At 40.5% G+C, this 19,382-nt stretch overlaps 1 protein-coding gene across 14 annotated transcripts in view; it reads right to left on the bottom strand.

The window, feature by feature from the left end:
• Nucleotides 1-19,382, bottom strand: part of R3hdm2 (R3H domain containing 2) — a 133,156-nt gene that overhangs the window by 100,493 nt on the left and 13,281 nt on the right. Inside the window, exon 3 of one of the 14 annotated variants that reach the window (XM_041664049.1) lies at nt 17,456-17,605. The exons of the other annotated variants lie outside the window; for them this stretch is intronic. The gene's annotated coding sequence lies outside the window, so the exon portion shown is untranslated. The remainder of the gene's footprint in view (nt 1-17,455; nt 17,606-19,382) is intronic. 14 annotated transcript variants of the gene reach the window in all.

Genomic DNA, 19,382 nt, shown 5'->3' with positions numbered 1-19,382 from the left:
GAAACAAAAATCTATGGACTCCTCAAAATTAATAAAGATCAGATTTGACCAGGGGAGACTATGTTGGCTACAGACATGAAGGAGGAAGCCAGGAAAGACTACAGGGTAGGTACTATGATGCTGCTCCCTCTACATGGGAACAACTCTGAGACTGGATGAGACATGATAAATTTTGTTGGCTACAGAGTCCTCATGACATATTAGTACATTCCATCTTTTCAAATGGCATGGATAGAGGTTTGGTTATACAGTCCAAATGGACTTATAAAGTTGACAGACGTCTTTGACCTGCTCAAACAGAAAACAGAAAATCATCTTTAGCTGATTTGTGCACACTGCACATTCCATACTTGTGTTAATGAAGATATATGTTACCTTTTAAGTTCTGTCTGTAAAGGACCAGACATCAATAAAGAGGTAGCTCAGGTGATTCAGCCTCTCAGAATGCCTCTGTTGCAGTTTCCTCAAAATTCTGCATCCAGAACTGCAAAGCAGCTAGTTGAGATGGTCTAGACTCACAGACTATGCCAACCAGAACTTCAGATAAGCTCTACACTTTTCCATCACACAGACTAAAGCTAGCTCTCCCAGGATGTAATCATTGTCCCAGTTTCTCAGGGTCCCCTAAAGATGCCGCCACCCCCAGAAAACAGGAAGCAATCTAGAGAACATGACACCCACATTACCAAGAAGTGGAGTGGGTGGTGATATATGTCATTGTTTAGGGGGTTAGTTGTAAGTTGCTACTGATCATGGTCAGAAAAAAAAAAAAACTAAACAAAGGAGGTTAGATTTAAGGAATTCTTTCTGAAAAGAAAAAGGGGATATAAAAATGATAGATATCCGGGTGGTGGTGGCGCACGCCTTTAATCCCAGCACTCAGGAGGCAGAGGCAGGCGGATCTTTGTGAGTTCGAGGCCAGCCTGGTCTACAAGAGCTAGTTCCAGGACAGGAACCAAAAAGCTACAGAGAAACCTTGTCTCGGAAAAAAAAAAAAAAGATAGGATAAAAGGGTAGGTTATTGAATCTATTTTTAAACTAAAACAATCATTAATCTCAAATATTTATATCAGTATAGATTTTTGTATATTGATACAAATTTAAGGTTATTTTTGTTATATGTATGTTTTTTACTCATTTAAGGTATAGTACCTATGAAGCTCATTTAACAATGTAATGTAAATTCCTAGTCCTTGAAAAGTATTATTATAAACTATTTAGGAAAATTAAGAAATACAGGTTAGTTGTTAGTCATTTAACAGTCAATTTAAAAAAAAACCAATAATAAGTTTATTAGCCAGTCAGAGATTACGATGGGTGTTCGAGATCCTAGTGTACTTCTGAGTCTTTCTTAGGGTGAACTTCCAAAAAAAAAAAAAAAGAAAGAAAGAAAAGTAAAAGAAAAAATATCCTGAGTTACCATACTTTAGTTAACAAGAACAGTTAGCCAGAAGTGGAACTACAGAAGCCAAAAAGCAAGGTTAGTACATTAGAGAATTTCCCAGGACGATGGGCTTTGATGCATTAGGTCTTTGTTTTCATTTTAGCAGGTGGTGCTGTCTACATGCTGAGTTTGATGGCCTGAATGGTACTTTCATTGTGCTAAAGTCTAGGGCCTACTAAGGTTTAGGGCCCTGTTACATTCCCCACTGCTCTTAGAGAGTGAGTCAAATCATGAACTCATCCTGCTCTAAAGAGGCATAGTTCGTCCTAATGACCAATAATTTTACTGAACTGATACATAATTGGCCATACAGTTTAAGATGCAGGACCCCAATCAGAAAGAGAATCAGAGGCCTAGCCAGTGTTGATAGCAGAGTAGTTAGCCATCAGGACCAAGAGAACAGACACTGGTATCAATTATGGGATTCATATCTTTGAAATTTTTGAGGTGTTTGCCCAACCCTGGCAAGACTGTTTTAGTTACCCCTGATCAATTAACATAGAAACAACAGGCTTCTCCTAAAGCCACACACAGTCTCCCTTATCTCATGAGAAGATAGTCTAAATTTCTTTGATTCCATAGGACTACTTCTCCAAGGAAATCCAACTGTTGTTTTAATTCAGAAATGTAGTGATGGGCTGGAGAGATGGCTCAGAGGTTAAGAGCATTGCCTGCTCTTCCAAAGGTCCTGAGTTCAATTCCCAGCAACCACATGGTGGCTCACAGCCATCTGTAATGGTGTCTGGTGCCCTCTTCTGGCCTGCAGGCATACACACAGACAGAATATTGTATACATAACAAATAAATAAATATTAAAAAAAAAAAAGGGGCTGGAGAGATGGCTCAGCGGTTAAGAGCACTGCCTGCTCTTCCAAAGGTCCTGAGTTCGATTCCCAGCAACCACATGGTGGCTCACAACCATCTGTAATGATATCTGGCGCCCTCTTCTGGCCGCAGGCATACATGCAGACAGAATACTGAGAATACTGTACACATAATAATAATAAATAAATAAATCTTTAAAAAAAAAAAAAAAGAAATGTAGTGATATTTCATTTGTATTTTAATAAATAAAGCTTGCCTGAAGATCAGAGAGTAAAACAGCCCCATTGGTCACCCTTATAGACCAGGCAGTGGTGACACACACCTTTAATTCCACTAATAGTCAAATTTATGGCCATGTTAGGCATGCTTTCAAGGTCAAACAGATATATTTTAAATGGTCTTCAAACATTTCAGAGGCCTAGAGAATATGGCATTTATGTTTTAATAACATGAGGCTTTTTATGAGAATGAGACATGTCTGTTCCTGGCAGCACCAATCTACTTCAAAAAAGAATGATGGAGGGGCTGGAGAGATGGCTCAGAGGTTAAGAGAACTGACTGCTGTTCCGGAGGTCCTGAGTTCAATTCCCAGCAACCACATGATGGCTCACACCCATCTATAATGAGATCTGGTGCCCAGAACACTATATACATAATAAATAAATTTAAAAAAAAAACAATGATGGGTAAGGTGGTGGTGGTGCACTTCTTTAATCCCAGCACTGGGGAGACAGAGGCAGGCGGATCTCTGTGAGTTGAGACCAGCAGGGTCTACATGGTTAGTTCCAGGACAGCCAGGGATACACAGAGAAAACCTGTCTCAAAACAACAAGAAAAAAACATTTTTTTTTTTTAATGGGCATTGAAGAACCTCCATACGGAGTTTGCTTACTTTGTGACAAAGTTAGCCACTGGGCAAGAAACTGTCCTAGCCTTGACTGCTGACAGTATGCCATCTCTGTCATTTCTATAGTTTTGGAAGCTGTTTGCTCTGTACTTCCTGTTTACACAGGTAATATGTTATCATCCTTGAGTCTGACGGGGGTTGAAGACTAAATAATCATAGCATTTTCTTTGTTACCAAATTTTTAAAAATCCTACAAAAGAGATGCAAAGTTTATAAAGGTTGAAAGACATACAAGCTTAAGTTGTTTATGTAAAATAAATGTTTTTAAGGTATTTTTTAGGTGGTAATACAAGTTATGATAGAAAGTGGTTTAGATATAAAACTTTATAATCATCAAAGTAGGATATATAATACAATATTTTCTCTGAATATGCCAAATACAAATGGACTGGACACTGTGAATTTTTTTGTGTTGTTTTTTTGTTTTTGTTTTTGTTTTTCGAGACAGGATTTCTTTCTCTGTGTAGCTTTGAAGCCTGTCCTGGAACTAGCTCTGTAGACCAGTCTGACTTTGAACTCACAAAGATTCACCTGCCTCTGCCTCCCAAGTGCTGGGATTAAAGGTATACACCACCACTGCCTAGTAGGAATGTAATTCTTACCTGATAAATGTTCTTATTGTATATAGTTTTACTATATTAGAGTTAAACTTTTCCTTTTAGATAAAAAAGGAGAAATGTTATGGGATATCTGTACACAGTGTGAAGAGGTGCTGTTCTGACTGGTGTAGTAAAAAGCTGAATGGTATAGTTAAATCACAAAAGGCAGAGTGTACTCTAACTAGGATCACTGACATATTTTTTGCTTTGAATCCAATTCTTAAATTCTTTAGATAGTAAGAGGAAATGCTCAGGAAATAACACAGTATTTTCCAAGGTAAAAACTGTGTGATTTTTAAAATGTTCTATTTAGATCACTCTTGGTATGGCATGATGACATCAGCTGTTTTCCATCTCTACCTGCTCACCATACCAAGGAAACCATAGCTTTCTCATTCTATAAACTTAGCTTTCTCACTAGTGACAACAGTGATGGTCAAATGGAGCTGATTTGAGTCACGGTATTAGTTCCATTCTCCCTATTCTGCTGCTGTAGGCACCATAATCGCCCCACCCTATAGATCAAGTTGTCAGTGGGACCAAGAGGACAGATCCACACAAAGGCCTTGACTCTACCCTTCCTATCTGACGTGCAGAAATCCTTGCCCAAGCAGCTCAGGGTCTGCAGTGGATCTCTTCTCAAATTCTGTCCTCCAATACTTTCAGAGCCTGAATGATGAGTGAAAAACAAATAATGGGAGGGTATAAATAGAAACCAGATTTGTGGGTATTCCTACATTATCCCATTCTATCTCACAGCACTGGGGACTCTAAAGAATTCCAACCTGATCATCTAGGTCACCAAGGCAGGAGGGGAGGAGACATTTGATGTCTACTGTTCTGCTTTAGAACTTGGTCACTGGTGTGGGCTTGCATGCACACTGTGTCTGGAACCTGAAACTGCTGTGAAGTTACATTCAGTTACGAAAAGGGTACATACATGCCTCGGTGAGAGTATGACGGTCAGAGGACAACTTGTAAGACTTAATTCTCTTTCCATCGTGTGAGTCTCAAGGATCCGACTCAGGTGGTCAGGCTTTGCAGTAAGCCTTCTGCCCACTGCGTCCTCTCACCAGCCTAGAACTTAATGACTTAGGATGGAGTCCACTCAACGCTATCACATACCAGTCGTATGATTCCAAGTAACTTTTCTATGCCCTGTACCTAACTATACAACAGCAAGCCCGAAATCTCCTTCACAGGATTTTAATTGGATTAAATGATTTTCAAAGTGTCTGCAGAATGATCAAGCAATGCTATCATCATCATAGGCTCAGCAATTACCCTGCTCCCCTATTAGGGTCAAAAAGGTGACACAAAAGTAGGACCAATTTTAAGAAACTGAAACCAATACCCAACTCTTCATGAATCCCATTTTAGGATTTCCTTCACGGACTCCATTGAAGTCTGATGGCATTAGTATCAGTTCTTCCCACTAAAATGAATATCCTAGCTCTAACTCCACTTCTGGGAATATATTTAAAATAACTTAAAACAAGGTCTCTATAGACTTGCATATTTCCATATGCACAGCAGAATCAATATTCACAATAGCTAAAAGGTGGAAGCAACACAAAATGGCCACCAAAGGGAGTGGCACTATGAAGAGGTGTGGCCTTACTGAAGGAAGTATGTCACTGTAGGGGTGGGCTTTGAGGTCTCTTTTGCTCAAGCTTCCCTCAGTGTGACAGCTGATTTCCTACTGACTGCAAAATGTAGCACTGTCTGCTCCAGCACGTCCACCTGCACACTACCGCTCTCTGCCATAATCATAATGGACAAAGCCTCTGAAACTGTTAAGTGAGTCACCCCAATTTCTTTGTAAGAGTTGCTATGGTCATGTATCTCCTCACAGCAACTACAAACCCTAACTTAAAACAAGTTCACAGTGGAACATTATATAGCTTTAACAAAGAAACTCTGTTAGGTGCAGCACAATGAACCTTAAGAACATCATGTGAGGCAAAGTAAGACATTAACAAAAGCAAGTATGCACATGTGGGGTTTCTTCTGTTTTTTGGGGTTTGTTTGGTTGGTTGGTTTTCGAGAAAGGGTTTCTCTGTGGCTTTGGAGCCTGTCCTGGAACTAGCTCTTGTAGACAAGACTGGCCTCGAACTCACAGAGATCCACCTGCCTCTGCCTCCTGAGTGCTGGGATTGAAGGCGTGCGCCACCACCGCCTTGCACAAGTATGCACTTGTAATGCTGGTACCTGGGCAATAAGAGCTGGAGGACCAGAAATTCAAGGTGGGTTTGAGGCCAAACTAGGTTATACAAGGCTTTGACTCAAAACAAAGCAAACAAACAAAATCAACAATATTCATTTCTCTTAAAGAGGTCTTGGCAAAATAAGTACTAATAAATCATTAGCTACAAAAATGCAAGTATGCAGTGATAACCTGACATTCCAACATCAACATGTAAGCACATACATGTAATACACACAATATAATAAAGATTGGCATGAACAGAGAAGCAATATGGAATGGTGATCTGGAACTCCGTTATCAACATGTAAGCACATATATTTTGGTAAGTGTGGCATGAACAGAGAAGTAAGTAAGTAAGTTCTTATACAGCTACTTCTCTTAACTGCTTTCTCAAACTTCAGGTAACCTTCCTTTAAAAAGAAGTAAAAAAACAAAACAAAAACAACAAAGCCGGGCGGTGGTGGCGCACGCCTTTAATCCCAGCACTCGGGAGGCAGAGGCAGGCGGATCTCTGTGAGTTCGAGACCAGCCTGGTCTACAAGAGCTAGTTCCAGGATAGGCTCCAAAACCACAGAGAAACCCTGTCTCGAAAAACCAAAAAAACAAAACAAAACAAAACAAAAAAAACAACAACAAAGCAGTGTGTCTTCAATATAAAGACATTTCTGCTCTTTAACTTCTTTGTCTGCAGGGACACTAATACTCTAATACAATTTAATAATTTTATACCTAATCCCACCAACAGTAATTAAAGAAAACAACTAACTGGGCTTCACGGAAGCTCTGGTTTGTCTGATAGGTGTTTTGTTGTTTGCTGCGCATGCCACAAAGGATGCATGGAGGTGAGAGGGTATGAGTGGACTGGTTCTCTCTTTGTATCTTTACATGGACTCTAGGGATTGAACTCAGGTCATCAGGCAAGTAAGTACTTTACCTGCTAAACCACCGCATGGCCCTAGTCTGGTTTTAAGTGCCTAACACAGTGGGATAAAAAAGAAGTACATACTTTTATCTCCAACTTAAAAAAAAAAAATGTCAGGCTTGGTGGTGTATGCCTTTGATCCTAGTACTCAGAAAGCAGAGCAAGCAGGCAGATTTCTGCAGGACAGCTAGGGCTACAAAATAAGATACTGTCACAAGCAAAGAAACCCACAAAAGAAAAAAGAGACACAAAATTCTAAAAAGATCCAACACACCATATTCTAGTCAAAAATACAAAGGTTAAATGACTAAAAATGCTTAAAGGTGTACAATTACTGAAGATGATTGGCATACCCCCAAATCAAATATGGATGCTATGTTCTGAGAGTGAGAAGTTAGACACAAAGAAGGACTGGGCAAGTTGAATGCCATCATAAGTAAACTTAAGATCTATTTTTCTGAAGCAAAAATATCAAATGGAAAAAAGAAAACATATTTAACAAATGGTGCTGGCATAACTGAATAGCAACATGTATAAGAATGAAAATAGACCCATATCTATCACCATTCACAAAACTCAAGTCCAAATGGATCAAAGACCTCAACATAAAGCCAGTCACACTGAACCTCATAGAAGAGAAAGTGGGAAGTACACTTGAAAGCATTGGCACAGGGAACCACTTCCTAAATAGAACCCCAGCAGCACAGACACTGAGAGAAACAATTAATAAACGGGACCTCGTAAAACTGAAAAGCTTCTGAAAAGCAAAGAACACGGTCAACAAGACAAAATGACAGCCTACGGAATGGGAAAAGATCTTCACTAACCCCATATCAGACAGAGGTCTGATCTCCAAAATATACAAAGAACTCAAGAAATTAGACACCAAAAGATCACATAATCCAATAAAAAATGAACCTAAACAGAGAATTCTCAACAGAGGAATCTAAAATGGATGAAAGACACTTAAGGAAATGTTCAACATCCTTAGTCATCAGAGAAATGCAAATCAAAACAACTCTGAGATTCCATCTTACACCTGTAAGAATGGCCAAGATCAAAAACACTGATGACAACTTATGCTGGAGAGGTTGTGGGGAAAACGGAACACTCCTACATTGCTGGTGGGAATGCAAGCTGGTACAACCCCTTTCGATGTCAGTGTGGTGATTTCTCAGAAAATTAGAAAACAACCTTCCTCAAGACCCAGTGATACCACTTTTGGGTATATATCCAAAGGATGCTCAATCGTGCCACAAGGACATGTGCTCAACTATGTTCATAGCAGCTTTGTTTGTCATAGCCAGAACCTGGAAACAACCTAAATGCCCCTCGACCAAAGAATGGATAAGAAAAATGTGGTAAGCCGGGCGATGGTGGCGCATGCCTTTAATCCCAGCACTCGGGAGGCAGAGGTAGGCGGATCTCTGTGAGTTCGAGACCAGCCTGGTCTACAGAGCTAGTTCCAGGACAGGCTCCAAAGCCACAGAGAAACCCTGTCTCGAAAAACAAAAAACAAAAAAAAAAAAAAAAAGAAAAATGTGGTACATCTACACAATAGAGTACTACACAGCAGAAAAAATAACGACAGCTTGAATTCTGCAGGAAAATGGATGGAGCTAGAAAACATTATTTTGAGTGAGGTAACCCAGATACTGAAATATTATCACATGTGCTCACTCAAGGTGGTTTTTAAATACAAAGCAAAGAAAGCCAGCCTACAAACCACAATCCCAGAGAACTTAGACAACAATGCGGACACTAAGAGAGACTTATATAGATCTAATCTACATGGGAAGAAGAAAGTAGAAAAAGACAAGATCTCCTGAGTAAATTGGGAGCATGGGGACCTTGGGGGAGGGTTGAAGGCGGAGGGAAGAGGCAGGGAGGGGAGCAGAGAAAAATGTAGAGCTCAATATCAATAAAATAACAAATGATATGGCTCAGCTATTCAGTGGTGGTGCACGCCTTTAATCCCAGCACTTGGGAGGCAGAGACTGGTAGATCTCTGAGTGTGAGGCCAGCCTTGTCTACAGCATGAGTGTCAGAATAGCCAAGGCTACCCAAAGAAACTTTGTCTTGAAACGGCTCAGCAATTAAGAGCACTGGTTCTTCTAGAATGGATGAAGAAAGTATGGAATATATACACGCTAGAGTACTACGCTGCGGTAAAAAACAATGACTTCTCGAATTTTGCATGCAAATGGATGGAAATAGAAAACACTATCCTGAGTGAGGTGTCCCAGACCCAAAAAGATGAATATGGGATGTACTCACTCATAATTGGTTTCTAGCCATAAATAAGGACCACAGAGTCTACAATAGGTGAACCTAAAGAAGCTAAGTAAGAAGGTGAACCCAAGGAAAAACATATAGTTGTCCTCTTGGCTAAGGGAAGTAGACCAAATTTCCGGGGAGAAAATGGGATCTTGGGGGTGGGGTGGGATGGGGGTAAGGGGAGATGGGGAGAGAAAAGGTAGAAGGGAAGGAGGGGGGACCTGGGAAACAGGAGAATTGGGATAAAGGAAAGGTGGATAGGGGAGCACGGAACCACAATTCTTAGTTAAGGGAGCCACTTTAGGGTGGGCAAGAGACTTGACCCTAGAGGGGCTCCCTAGTGCCCAAGATGAGGTTCCCAGTTAGTTCCTTGGGCAGCTGAGGATTGGGAACCTGAAATGACCCTATCCTAGAGCAATACTGACGAATATCTTGCATATCATCATAGAATCTTCATCTGGTGATGGACAGAGATAGCGACAGAGACCCACACAGGAGCACTGGACTGAGCTCCCAAGGTCCCAAGGAGGAGCAGAAGGAGGGAGAACATGAGCAAAGAATTCGGGACCACGAGGCGTGCATCCACCCACTGAGACAGTGGACCTGATCTACGGGGAGCTCACCAAGGCCAGCTGGACTGTGACCGAAAAAGCATGGGATAAAACCGGACTCTCTGAACATGGCGAACAATGAGGGCTGATGAGACACCAAGGACAATGGCAGGGGGTTTTGATCCTACTTAATGTGCTGGCTTTGTGGGAGCCTAGCCAGTTTGGATGTTCACCTTCCTAGATATGGACGGAGGGGGGAGGACCTAGGACTTAACACAGGGCAGGGAACCCGGACTGCTCTGTGGACTGGAGAGGGAGGGGGAGAGGAGTGGGGGGAGGGGGGAGAAGGGTGGGAGGAGGGGGAGAAGGGTGGGAGGAGGGGGAGAAGGGTGGGAGGAGGGGAAGGGAAATGGGAGCCTGGGAGGAGGTGGAAACTTGTTTTTTGTTTATGTTTTTTTTTTCTTCTTTTCGCAATAAAATAAAAAAAAAAAAAAAAGAGCACTGGTTCTTCTAACAGAGGATCCGGGCTCAGTTCCCAGCAGCCACATGGCAGTTTGAAACTGGCTGTAACTCCATTTCCAGGTCATCTGGTGCCCTCTTCTGATCACCATAGGCACCAATCATGAAAGTGGTACAAAGACATGTAGGCAAAATACCCATACACATAAAAATTTTGTAAATAAAATATATAAAAATCATTAAGATGCTAAAAAACCAAATAGAATTTTTGGAGTTAAAAAGCACAGAAACAGGGCTGGAGAGATGGCTCAGCAGTTAAGAACACTGGACATTCTTCCAGAGGACCCCATTTCAATTCCCAGAACCCACATGACAGCCTGTGACTGTCTGTAACTCCAGGTCCAGGGGATCTAACACCCTCACACCAATGTGCATAATATAAATTATTTTAAAAAAAATAGGAAACAGGCCAGCCAGATGGCTCAATAGAATAAAGGCACTGCCACCAAGCCTGACAACCTGAGTTTAAGCCCTGAAACCCACATGGCGGAAGGACAGAACTCCTTCGAGCCACCCTCTACATATGTGCCACGGCACACATGGACAGTGTGCACTCCACCACATACATACAAATAAATTTAAACAAAATACTTCTTCAAAAGACATAAATAAATGGACAAGCACATTAAAAACGTTCTAAACCATTAGTTACGAAGACAATGTAAAAGAAAAATCACAGTAAGGTGCTGGGCTTGGTAGTGCAGACCTGCAATCCTAGCTCTCAGAAGAAACATGCAAGAGAGACCAAATTTAATAACAGTTTGAACTACAGAACAAGTTCCAGGCTACCCTGGAATCCAAAGTAAAGGCTTATTTCAAAACTCCATAGGCTAGAGATGCAGCTTAATACTAGAGTACTTTCTGCCATGTGAACCGTCACAGGTTTGTAATCAACCAATATAAGCAGCACTTTACCATTAATGGGAACAACCTGAAAACTCGGTAATACTGAGGGGATAGTTTAGCGATCCTTCTACCTCAACTTCCTGGATGCTGGAATCAGAGGCCTGTATTAACATACCACCACCTCTAGCATTAGGTAAAAGAAGTGGTTCCAGCGAGTAATTCTACTTAGCTGGGCCCAACTATTCAGAACATGGGAGCCTGAGCGAAGCCATTCTGATAAGAGTGAAATCAGTCAGCCTGGGCAATTGTGCTGGCTAGTTATATGGCACAATCTACAAAGAGAGTTCCAGGACAGCCACAGCTACACAGAGAAACCCTGTCTCAAAATCAAAACAAAACAAAAAATTCAGTAGTTCAAGCAAAACCACTCTAGCATTTACTGGAGTTGAATAAACAACATCATCTATACCAAACTACCTGCATCTCTCACTCGGACTGCAGCAAAGACTTTTCTTTTAAAACTTAGGTGAACTTGTTTGATATTCTCCTTGAATTTAAATTTCCTCCCCTATTAAACAGATGCAATATAATTTCCAACCACACAGGGTCATGTGAGGATTAAGTGGGAATGCCAGTGTAATGCTTAGCTTGCTGCCTGGATACAGAAACTGCTTCATGGTGTGGGCAGTCCTGCTGTATATGTGCTGCTTTTACTGACTAATGAATAAAGCTGCTTTGGCCTATGGCAGGGCAGAATATAGCCAGGCTGGAAGACATATACAGAGAGTAGGCGGAGTCAGAGAGATGCCATGCAGCTGCTGAAGGAGAAATATGACCAGAGCCCTTCCAGTAGGCCACAGCCTCCTGGTGATACACAGATTAATAGAAATAGGTTAATTTAAGATGTAAGAGCTAGCTAGAAATGTGCGTGAATCACCGGCCAGACAGTGTTGCAATGAATAGTTTCTGTGTAATTATTTGGGTCTAGGTGGCTGGGAAACAAACTAGCAGTTTCTGTTTACAGCTTCATATATTTTGACTGTTATTACCTGAAGAAATGCACAGTTCCCATGAGTCCAGTGCTGGGATGGCATCTCATTTAAGAAACAAGTTTAACCTCAAATAAATAACCAAAAGTTAAAAGAATGTTAAATATTAACACATTGAGACCTCATGGATAATAAAGAGGTCCAGTTCAAGACCCACAGTGGCACCTTTTGTGTCTTTTGCTTGCATTTTTTATAACCTGGATCCTTGTCCTAACTCTGCAAATCAGCTGGATTTTCAACTCTGGTCATCTCTAAATCTGTGTTGTGATAGTTACTATATGAGACTCAGTCAACTGTACAACAGACACTGTCAAGTCACCAGGGCTTTAGTGTTCCTCCTAAAAGACTAACAGTGACATCCTAGCCACTCACAAAATTCTTCTTTACTTCAGATAACATCACTGTTGAAGCACACACCTTTAATACCAGCACTATGGAGGCAGAATCTCAGTGAGTTCAAGGCCAGCCTGGCTTACATAATGAGTTCCAGGACAGCTAGGACTGTTACATAGAGAAACCTTGTCTTGGAAAAGCAAAAAACAAAACAAACAAACCCACTGTCTGTTCAAGACAGGTATAGCCTAGGTACACCTTCTTCTGCTATGGGGTCTTCCTTCTATGCCTTTACTTGGAAACTTGACCACCACGCCCCAAAAAGTTACTTCAGGTCCATAATTAGCAACTCCAAATGAATGATTAGTCATAGAAAAGCTAAAAGAGAGCCCATAAAACGACCAACATGTTAACATGAATAATTAATTACCAATGTGGCGTAGGGTGAACTGGGGAACAGGTGATGTGTGCTGTGGGGTGAACTGGGGAACAGGTAATGTGTTATGGCGGTGAACTAAAAAAACAGTTTCACAGTCAAAACAACAATTCCTGGCCATGATAAGAAATCACAGAAAAATCCTTCATCCTTTGACCCAAAATGCTTTATTCCAACAATAAGTTTAAAAAGAAAGGTGGGGAGGAGAGATTACCTCAGCATGATGTCATATGTCTATAATCCCAGAAAGATCCTATCTTAAATATATATATATATATAATTTTTTAAGATAGCATACATTCAGAACACTCAGAGCTTTACTGATGAAGAATAAATTAATACAATCATTTTGGAAAACTGACAATACTTACTAAAGCTAAATATACACACAGATTATAACCTACCAACATTCCAAGGTATAGATAACCATTGAAAATGACTGGCTCACAAAACAAGAACGTTATACAACATGTACAACAATAATCCTAGTAATATTGTTCATAATAATCCAAACTAGAAACCAACAACTACATAGAAAAAAAATGGCATGGATACACAATATACTATTATAAAGCAATGATAAAGAAAACATCATTGCTGTATGTAACTATATTCATTAATATCAAAGACAATGTTGAAAAACAACAACAAAACAGGATATATGGTTCTATATATGGTTCTATTAACATAAAATTTAAAAGCAGGTGAAATTATGCCAGGCAGCACTCAGGGGGCAGAGGCAGGTGGATCACTGTGAGTTCGAGGCCTATGTGGTCTATAGAGCAAGTTCCAAGACAGCCAGGGCTTCACAAATAAAATCTGTCTCGAAAAACTAAAAGTAAATGAGTGAATAAAATCATTCATTGGCCATTTTTTTTCCTGAAGGCCAGAAGAGGGCACCAGACCTCATTACAGATGACTGTGAGCCACTATGTGGTTGCTGGGAATCGAACTCAGGACCTTTGGAAGGAAGGGCAGGCAACGAATGCTCTTAACCGCTAAGCCATCTCTCCAGCCTCACTGGCTATTTTCACTGGCCAGAGAATATGTGTACACTGCTCAGCAAGGTGCTTTTGTGATCTCACCTCTAACTTTTTTCTCATGATGAGTCTCTAATCATGAGTTTAGAAATAAGCTATGTGTGGTCAACTTTAACACTATGCTTTTATGCCAGGAACAGTGGCACACACCTTTAATCCCATCACCTGGGCGCCAGAGACAGGCAGATCTCTGCTTTTATTTCACCTCAATTATCTTGAATATATAACACATCTGGAACATTTTGGGGGAAAAAATGAGGTCTCAGGAGACCTACGAAGTCAAAGTAGTTTCACAGGAAGACTAAGATAGTATTTGTACTTACTGTCTTGGTAGTGTTGGGGCTTGAAACCAAGGCCTGTGCATACTGCATAAGCTCTTTACCATTTAGGCATTTTGGTTTTAGATTTATTTATTTTATGCATGTGTGTCTGCCTACATGTATGTATGTGTACCATGTGTGTGTCAGGTGTCTGGGAAGAGCAACAAATGTTTTTGAATTGCTGAACTATGTCTCCAGACCCCTACTGAAGTATTTCACCAGCTCTCCTTCTGTTTTTAATTTTGTCAAGGTAGGAACACTAATCAAAATCTAACAGTAGACCTGGGGAAGGAGCTCAGTGGCAAACTATTTGCTAGCACTGCAAAAACAAAACAAAAACAGCCACAGCCACAGATCCCTGTAGTAATTCAAGCACTGGAGTTGAAAGCAGGAGGTTATCTCAAGGTCAGCCTAGGCTACGTAAAAGAGACCAATAGCAAAGGTATGGCATTAGCTCAGCAGGCAGAGTGCTTTCTTAGCACTCACAAAGCCTGGTGTGGTGGGGACATGCCTGCCATTCTGGCACTGGGGACACAGATGTGGAAGTAGGAGAATCAGAAAGAAGTTCAAGGTAATTCTCAGCTATATATAATAAATTCAGAGACAGCCTGGGCTACATGAGACCTTGTCTTAAAAAACAAAAAAAAACAAAAAACAAAAAACAAAACTATTAGTATATTTTAAAATACATCTCTACACTTTCAACTTAAAAAAACTAGAATCTCTCACTAGAATGTCTAAGAAATAAAAATTAAATCAAGATAGTTGGTGGTAAAGTACTTGATATGATATAGAAGGTTCTCAGTTTAAGTCCTAGCACAACTGATATTAAAAATAAAAAAGAGAATGCCCATAGTGAAATAGTAAAACTTAAATAATCTTATAGTCACTTCTCAATATCCTCCATCCTCCACATCAACTCTTCTAGCTCCTATAGATAACAAAACCTCAATACACTCACTAAGTTGTATATTTGCATATACTCTATGTATCTGTACTTTGGGGGTGTGTGAAAACTTGAGGTCTTGTTATATAACTCAGACTGGCTTCTGTGGTAGTTTGAAAGAAAACGGTCCACAAAGGGAGTGGCACTAAAGGGAGGGGTGGCCTTGTTGGAGAAATGTGTCACTGTGAGCTTTGAGGTCTCCTACATAAGCTACACCCAATGAGACAGATCATTTCCTTGCCTGCGGGATCAAGATATAGCTCCTTCTCCACTCTCTGCTCCTTCTCTAGTACCATGTCTGCCTGTACGCCATCATCACCCACCATGACGAAAATGACTGTAAATCATCCCATTAAATGTCTTCCTTCATAAAAGGTTCTGTGGTTATAGTGTCTCTTCACAGTAACAGAAGCCCTAACAAAGGCAGCTTCACATTCTCCAAAATGTTCAGTCTTCTAAATGCTGGGATACATATGCATCAGCACACTCAGCATACCTAGATATCGCAATCATTTCTACGTTATACATAATACTATGTAGACAGATAGTGTATGTAGTGGTACTCTGTTTATGTTTTAACAAATAAAGCTTGCCTGAATATCAGAGTGCAGAGCTAAGACACTAGAGGCCAGGGAGTAATGGCACACACCTTTAATCCCAGGACTCCGAGAGACAGAAGCAGAGTGATCTCTGTTAGTTTAAGGCTACCCTGAGCTACACGAGATTGAATCTGTCTAAAAGAGAAACAGAGCTCACACAAGGTGATCCCAGCACTTGGGATCCCATTCCTTTAATTCCAGCACTAGGGAGGTGGAGACAGGAGTGATGGCTGGGTGGAGAGAGAAATATAAGGCAGAAGTAGACAGGGAGGTAGTGCAGTCTGAAGTTTGGTGGAGACAGTTGCAGTCTGAGGACGAAGTCTGAGGACAGGATCTCCCCTTTGGTCTGTCTGAGCATTGGTAGAGGTAAAAAGTCTCTCTAGTGGCTGGCTGTTTTGCTTGTCTGATCCTTTAGCATTAACCCCTTATCTGACTCTAGTCAGATTTTTTTTTTATTATTAAGACCAATTAGAATTTGTGCTACAGTTATACTATATTGATTACAAGATAATGAGGAGGGAATGTCTATATATGTTTCATACCGCTGCAGTTATTTTTATGATTTTTTTTAACAGTCAGTGTCTCATCATGTAGCTATGGTTAGCCTGAAACTCTTGTGTATAGAGCCAGGCTAGCAAATCCACAGAGATTCCCACCTGCCTCTTCCTCCCAGTGCTCAGAATGAAGGTGTGCTCAACCTGGCCTCTTTCCTGAATATGTTTAACTGTATTTGGCTGAATCCACAAATGTGAAGCTCACAGCTAAGAAAGTTGACTATAATTTCTGCCCTTCAGTCCATGTATTGTCACCGTCCTTTCTTTGCTTTAGTCAGTGTCCTACTCTCAGCCTCCCAAGCACTGGGATTATCACCATAAACCATCAAATCACATCAAACATATTCATGCCTTTAAAAAATGCTTTATTTGGGGGCTGGAGAGATGGCTCAGCGGTTAAGAACATTGCCTGCTCTTCCAAAGGTCCTGAGTTCAATTCCCAGCAACCACATGGTGGCTCACAACCATCTGTAATGAGGTCTGGTGCCCTCTTCTGGCCTGTAGGAATACACGCAGACAGAATATTGTATACATAATAAATAAATAAATATTAAAAAAAATGCTTTATTTATTTAACATATGAGTATTTTGCTTGTGTATATGTCTGTGAGTGTTAGCCTGGTGCTTGCAGAAATCAGAAGAGGGTGCTGGACTCTGTGGAACTTATGGCCACTTGCCAACTTTCATGTGGGCACTGGGAATGAAATCCTGATATTCTGTAAGAATGAGTGTTTTATTGTTGTTGCTTTTGGTTTTTTGTTGTTGTTGTTTGTTTTTTTTTTTTTTTTTTGGTTTGGTTTTTTGACAGGGTTTCTCTGTGCAGTCCTAGTTATCCTGGAACTTGCTCTGTAGACCAGGCTGGCCTCAAACTCAGATCCACCCACCTCTGCCTCCCAAATGCTGGGATTAAAAGTGTATACCACTACCACCTGGTTAGAACAAGTGCTCTTAAGCCCTGACCCATCTCTCCAGCTCACACTCATGTCTTTACTATTCTTCTTGACAGAACAGTAAATATAAAATACTTCTGCTATACACACACACACACACACACACTTCTACACCACATATATACTCACATATGAACTGGGTCAAACATTTGGAAGGGCTGCATCATTCAGTGAATCAATACTTGTCAATCTGGGCCAGTGGTGTTGGTGCACACTTCTAATCCCAGCACTTGGGGAAGAGAGGCAGGCAGATCTCTGTGAGTCTGAAGCCAGCCTGATCTACACAGAGAATTCCAGGTCAGACAAGGATATACAGTGAGACTTTGTCTCAAAAGAAAAAAGTTGTCAGCCACCAACTCATAATACTTCCAACTCATTCATGGGTAAAGATTTATTCAGTTTACCAGATATAGTACCTAGATTGAAGCTAGAACCGTGTACCTATAGAACCACATTCCCAAACATACGAATAAATTTTAATGACACCAAGGACAAAACTCCACTAATGCTTTCAGACTCAACAATGTACCCTCAGGCACATGCCCATAAACCCAACACTACAGAGGCCAAAGGAGGAAGATCTTAAGTGTAAACAGTACAGGAGTCTAAGGCCAACATGAACCAAACGGCAGAACCTTGTCTCACAAAAACCCAGGAAAGAAGAAGGGAGGGGAGAAGGCTGAGGAAGGGAGCAGAGAAGTACCATTTATCCATTACACTATACCAGATATCGAGTCAAGGAAAAATGTCCATAAATGAAGGAGACACTGAAACATAGCTTCTTTCAACTATATGTCTTTGGGGCTGAATTTTCATTATAGACTTCAACAAAAGAATCTGTCTTCTATTAAGTTATATATTATAGATTTCCAAAAATGAAAAACAAGGCTAGGAATACAGTTCAATGGTAGTGCTTCCCTAGTACATGTAAGTCTCTAAATTTGATTCTTAGTACCAAAAGAAATAATAATGCCTGCCTTTTTCAGTGAATTGTTTTGAAAGTTGTTTTATGTTTTTCTTGGGGAAAAAAGGTATAGAAACTAGAGAGGTACCTCAGTGGGTAAAATACCTACTGTATAAACATGAGTATATGAGTTCAGACATATAATACGGGCATAGTCATACATATCTAAATTTCAATACTGGAGTCAGCAATTCAGAGACAGGCAGACACCGGGCACTTGCTGAGCTCCACACTCAGTGAGATGCTGCCTCAAAAAATAATGTGGAAAACAATATAAATAATTTTAAAAATAGAAAGGGCAGATGGGAGTTGGAGAGGTGGCTCAGTCACTAAGTATGTTTGTTACTCTTGGAGCTGGAAAGATGGTTCAGTGGTTAAGAGCACTAGTTGCTCTTCAAAGGACCCGGGTTCAATTCCCAGCACCCACACAGCAGCTCACAACTGTCTGTAACACCAGTTCCATGCAATCTGACACTCTCACACCAATGCACATAAAATAAAGTCCGGAAAAAAAAAAAGAATGCTTGTTACTCTTGCAGAGAACTCAAATTTGATTCTTAAACCCCACATCAGGTGGCTCACAAGAGCATATATGCCAGCTCCAAGGGAACCAGCCCCTCTTCTGGTCTCCCTAAGCACCTACATGCATGTGTTCATGAGCACACAGAGACACACATAATATGCATACATGTACACACAAAGTTATAGATATTATCAATATATAAGGGATGTATTGTTGCATTTGATGAATATTTAAATTGTTTACTTATTTTTAATCCTTAATAAAGTTGATAAATATAACACACATAAGTCAAAATTCCTTATTGTCCATTATAGGGTTCTGGTTTGCTTTTTATTTGTACCTCTTTTTTTCCAAAATAATTTGTTCTTTTATATATATATGTATGTTTTGCCTGCATGTGTGTCTATACACCATGTCCATGACTGCAGGGACCAGAAGAAGGAATCATATCCCCAGGAACCGGAGTTATAAACTATTGTGAGCAACCACTGAGTGCTAGGAATGAAACCTGGGTCTTCTGGAACGGCAAGCAGTTGTGTATGTCTGTCTGTGTGAAGGGGTTGGATCCT

The sequence above is a fragment of the Microtus oregoni genome, unplaced genomic scaffold, assembly GCF_018167655.1.
Source record: "Microtus oregoni isolate MIOR12 unplaced genomic scaffold, Mior012 000001F_ref0000356, whole genome shotgun sequence".
NCBI classification, from domain to species: Eukaryota; Metazoa; Chordata; class Mammalia; order Rodentia; family Cricetidae; genus Microtus; species Microtus oregoni.
This window is presented reverse-complemented; position numbering and strand designations above follow the sequence as displayed.